This window comes from Pristiophorus japonicus, unplaced genomic scaffold (genome assembly GCF_044704955.1).
Source record: "Pristiophorus japonicus isolate sPriJap1 unplaced genomic scaffold, sPriJap1.hap1 HAP1_SCAFFOLD_463, whole genome shotgun sequence".
Taxonomy (NCBI): domain Eukaryota; kingdom Metazoa; phylum Chordata; class Chondrichthyes; family Pristiophoridae; genus Pristiophorus; species Pristiophorus japonicus.
In genome coordinates this window covers 308,183-313,403 of record NW_027254367.1, presented here as the reverse complement: position 1 = coordinate 313,403, position 5,221 = coordinate 308,183, and the positions used below count along the sequence as shown (strand labels likewise).

General features: G+C 41.3%; 1 non-coding gene across 1 annotated transcript; it reads right to left on the bottom strand.

The window, feature by feature from the left end:
- Positions 1 to 3,301: 3,301 nt before the first annotated feature.
- trnai-uau (transfer RNA isoleucine (anticodon UAU)) lies at positions 3,302 to 3,395 on the bottom strand. Its single transcript has 2 exons — positions 3,358 to 3,395; positions 3,302 to 3,337 (listed from the first exon to the last, which is right to left on the bottom strand). It is a non-coding gene; the product is annotated as a tRNA-Ile (tRNA).
- Positions 3,396 to 5,221: the final 1,826 nt, after the last annotated feature.

Below are 5,221 nucleotides of genomic sequence, written 5' to 3'. Positions count from 1 at the left end.
ACAACAACAACAACTTGAATTTATGTAGCGCATTTAATATAGTTAGACGTCACAGGGTGCTCCACAACAGCTTAAACCAAATCAAATAATGCTGACACCGAGCCACATAAAAGAGAAATTACGGCAGATGGCAAAAAACTTGGTCAAAGAGGTAGGTTTTAAGGAGCATCAATCTTGACATCTTTTTGAAAGACTGTAGGCCCAGAATATTAATCAGTGTTATTTCGGCTAGGTCTGAAATTTGTGAGAAGTTGGCTTTTGAAGTGGACTCATGGGTGTCGAATTCATTATATCATATCGGATATTCATTGGAAAAACAGGCTTTTCGCCCCAACCTGTCAATATCGCCGTTTGAGGTCCACTGGAGCATCCCCGCCTCTTTCCGCATCCAGCACTATCAGCATAGCCCTCATATATTTATCTAACCGCTCCTTACATGCATCTATAATATTTGATTCAACCACTTTGGTGGTAGCGAGTTCTACATTCTTACCACTCTCTGGCTAAAGAAGATTCTTCTTCATTCCCAATTTGATTTGTTGCTGATTGTTCTTATATTGATGGTCTCTAGTAATACTCTTCCCCACAAGTGAAAACAATCTGTATCTACTCTGTCAAACATTTCAAGATATTAAAGGGCTCTATTAGGTAACCCCTCAGACTCCTCGTTTCATTACAAAATAAATTGAGCCTGTCGATTCTTTCCTGATAGTATACCATCTTCTCCACACCCTATCCAGTGCCTCGCTATCTTCTTTTTAATATGGCGACCAGCATTGCATACAGTACGCCTAATGTGGTCTAACTGTAGAGAGTTCTGCATTTGGTCGGTTTTGAAACTGGCGTGGCCAGCTGCTTGTTTAAAAGGGGCCCGCATCTCATCATTTAAGGAGACATTTCACAGCCATCCTGTAGCAACTAAAGACCGTTTGCTTACAGAAGCTGATTGTACATTTTCAACATTGTCGATCTGGGTTCACGGGCAGGACACGTCGTGAAGGGGACATTTTGCAGCGTAGTTCTGTACGGATGCAAAAAGCCTGAAATGGAATAGCCGAGTTTTGCTAGATGGCAGACGAGAGGTTAAGGCGATGGACTGTGAATCGATTGTGCTCATTTACGTTGTTAATCGTTTGTTGTTGATAAACCTTCAAAGCATTTGACTGAATATTACATAAATTATGCTTTGAATCCATATCTCATCAAAATTCTAATTTCCTGAAAACATCGTTTATCCATTAAGCATCGCGCTCACTGACTAAGTCACGGTGATTTATTATATTTCCTTGATATGCCAACTGAATTTACTGACTGGAGGAATTGTATTAACTCCACGTGATCGGCTCGGCTCATCCTTGGGGAGAATTGCGAGTGGTGCGAGCACATTCTGCGGCAAAAACTGCAACTGAGTCATTAATCTTCTTTAAGGAAGGGGAAAGGCCCCCTACACGTCATGCTATACACATGGGCACAGTTCCATCCAACTCTCATCATGCTTAATCCCCTATTCGCGGGACTAGAGAACCATTTTCAAGAATAAGGCTCATGGTCTGCTCAGCAGAAAGTCAATGTTCTGCATGTTCTTTCAGTCAGCTTTCCAACTGGACACAGGCAACCAACTGCCGTGCGAGCAATGCTGACTATTCTAAGTCAACAATATTGGATATGTTTACAAAACTAATTTTGAATATGTAACCTGCATTATCAAATAAGAATTTGCAGCATGAATAGCTCTTTATTGTCGTCTGTCTCGGCATTCTCAGAATGAACACTCTACCTTAAGCCAACTGTAATTGGTGCTGCTTTACTTCACTGCGAGCGCGAAGGGACATATCTCTGAAGATATTTGCCCCGAATGATCACTATTCCTGTGCTATTGTCCACATCTTTCTTTACCCATTTCTGCCCTTGTAGCAGGTTAGATCAACCCAGGCCGTCCATTGAAGTCTGATAACTCAATCAGCGAAAAGCAGAGAAATCCAAGAGTCAGAAACAAGTAGAGACAGAAAGATGCATGCGAAGACAATATCAGAAGAGGTCATTGCATCTTGAGGGGAAATTCTTTTTCTCTCTTGAAATGTTGTAAAACATAAAAGATAATTGGGCGACGGTTTAAACGTGACACGCTCCCTGGCGGATTTCTCAGGCTCTTAGATAGGGAAATGCAGCCCGCAACTAGAGCTCTTATTTGTTCGAGCACTGAATGGAGCTTTAAACAGTGTAGTGGCGAGCAGGTAAACTGAGTGGATTTCAGACCCACAACAATAAACCATACGGCTATCGCAGGTAATTGCGGTTTGCTGCAAACTTGCACTTTCCAGCCTAGGAACCAGCCAACCCTGACCTGCAGGGCTATGTGGAAAGGACGGGGGAGTGGGACTAGCTGAGAGCTGGCGCACTCTCGATGGGACGAATGACCTCCTGCTGTGCGGTAATAATTCTATTAATTTATACTTGGACTTTGATAGAACTGGAATCGACAAGTTTGAATGTTTCTGTAGAATATAATCAGCGAGAAGTCCAATGCACGAGCCATTGCAACACTGAGCACAACATTTGTCGCGAAAAGTTCAGGAACATCCTTGTTTCTGTTGGAGGTGGTGCAGGAATTATGTGGAGATATCCAATACGTTTACATATCTTCTCTTTGAAATCGAGTGTGTTTTCGGCACATTATTCTTTACATCAGAGTTACTGGTTAAATGATTATGCTGTGGTCACAGGAAAAACTCCCGAAGCTTCCGAAACTCCCGCGGCTTTTCTGTGGCTCTGTTTCCTCTCCTCCCTTCCTCCTGCACGCTGCCAGTTTGTAACCTTGTTTTAAATGTTGCTCTGAGCGAGGGCATTCTACAGTCTCAGAACCATCTCTACCGTTTCATTGCTTGATTTCTATGTTTATTAATTATGAAATTCCCTGAGCTACAATGGCAGCGCTTGCGACAATACATTAAAAAGCGGTTTAAAGGAAACACGTTGAGATCATAGTTTGGTTTTGCACAGAATTGAACCTATATCACTCAAGATTGACTGTTATATTTACAATTAACTGTATATTGTTATAAATGTTGGCTCATTAGTTCCGTAGTGTTAGATGAGGAATAGTTTGATCCCCTCATTTATTACATGTGGGTAACAGACACGGGTATTCATTGAGAAATAGCCCACAGATTGCCACTGAGTTAACAGGAGTGAGAGAGACAGACAGCACCGTGATACATGGCGGAATAGACAAGACAGATGGATAAATAGAAAACTGCATCAGAGTCTGCAATGTACAAACATCACATGCAAAATCATCGGCTGCTCTAGGTGAGGCTCGAACTCACAACCTCGGCATTTCCCGGGCCTGCACTGTCATATAAGTACCGCGCGCTAACCGATTGTGCCACTAGAGCAGCATGCCCTCTAGTTTCAGTGCTCCCATCATAGAGCTGCCTGTTCCATCTGTCTTACAAGCAGGATGACAAAGATTCATCGAATCATTCAACACAGAAGGAAGATGTTCATCCCATCGTGTCAGTGCCGACTCTCTGCAAGAAGCTTTCAGTTATTGCGACTCCATACATTTTCGCCATAGACGTGTTTTATTTTAGTGTGCAATCCATTTTGCTATTTGTACTGAATTTGGATGTCCTTGCGGGAAATTTATAAATATATCTGTGCATCTATCTGTGATTTGTAACTTAAATAGTGTGGAACCTTGATAATCACATTATTTGTGTTCATATCTTTGATTTTATAAATGTACTTGTTTTATGTCTGCTTTCTTTATGAATTTATCTCTAAGTATTGCTGTACTATAATTGTATTTACGTTTATTTGCGAGGTGTTTAAAAGTAATATAGATACAAAGGTATGCACGGAAAATAAATTTATAACAAATAAAGATGCTCCACAATACTATTATAAATAACGTTGTTGCATTCAAATATATAAACACTAAAACAGATATACAAAATATATTTATATCCCACAGAACAAATTGCAACAGAGACACCAAAATATACTTAGAGCTATCACTAATCAAAGAACATTTTACTCTCTACGGTCCTCAGCAAATTCTGGTGTGCCTGTGTTTCCTGTGCTTGTGCTCGGTGTAAGGGAAGGGTTGGCCGAGCCGTGGTATATCGTTTCCCAAGGATGGGCTGAAATGTGGTGTCTGAGGCCACGTTCACTGCTATAGTTGATATATAATAATCATCTGGACTTGTGTATAAAGGCATAATTACAACATCTACAGATGTTTCATCCTGGTACAGAAATCCACTGCCAAATTAGTTCAATCCCTCACCCGCCCCAGTAGTTAACCTTCCCGCGAGCTCTATTGATGTACAACCCGACGTACTGTAACATACCACTCCTGCGCCAGAACTGGTCCCAATGCCCCCGGATTATGGAGCACAACCTCGTGCACCGTTTATCCAGACACACGTTGCCATTTCTAACTTCAATTGCGCGGTGCACTGGAAATAACCCATAGAATACCTTTGTGGTTCTGCTCATTAATTTCCTCTATTGCACTTGAAACTCTGACTAAAGGAACTCATCCCCTTCTTTCCTTCTGTCAATGGTTAGCACATAGATCACGGCTGCTCCCATTCACCTCTCAGAATGTTCTGCACCCACTAAGTGATGTTCTTTACCTGGCAGCAGGGAGGATGCACACCACGCATGACTCACGTTTGCCGTTGCAGAAAGGTAATGACTGTTGAATCCCCAATGACGTCAACTTATGTTACTTTTTAGCTTCAAAAGCAAAGTACTGCCAATCCTGTAAATCTGAAATGAAATCAGAAAATGTAGGATATACTCAGCCAGTCAGGCTGCATCTCTGGAAAAAAAAATTCTGATGACGGGTTTGTGATTAAATGTCATTGACGTGAAGCTTCAACAATGCAATCCAGACACTGTCCGATATTGTAATCTAAAGCGCCAGTTTGTGGGTATTGAAACCAATCCAGATACCACGCATGAATCTGGGAGCTAAATTGTTGTTGTTGTTCTTTTCAAGTCGCAACAGCAGAGGACTGCAATAACACGTCCAAATTTTTAAGATAAATCATATGTTTTACAGTTAATAAAACGAGCCAGTTTGAAAAGACATTCAATCTACAAAATGATTAAATTGTGCCGTTTAATTTCCACAATGGGAGCCGGGGAAAAAATACAGGCTTTGGCTGTTTTTTAAATTGCAGTTCACTGCTGTTGCCACTAGTTTACT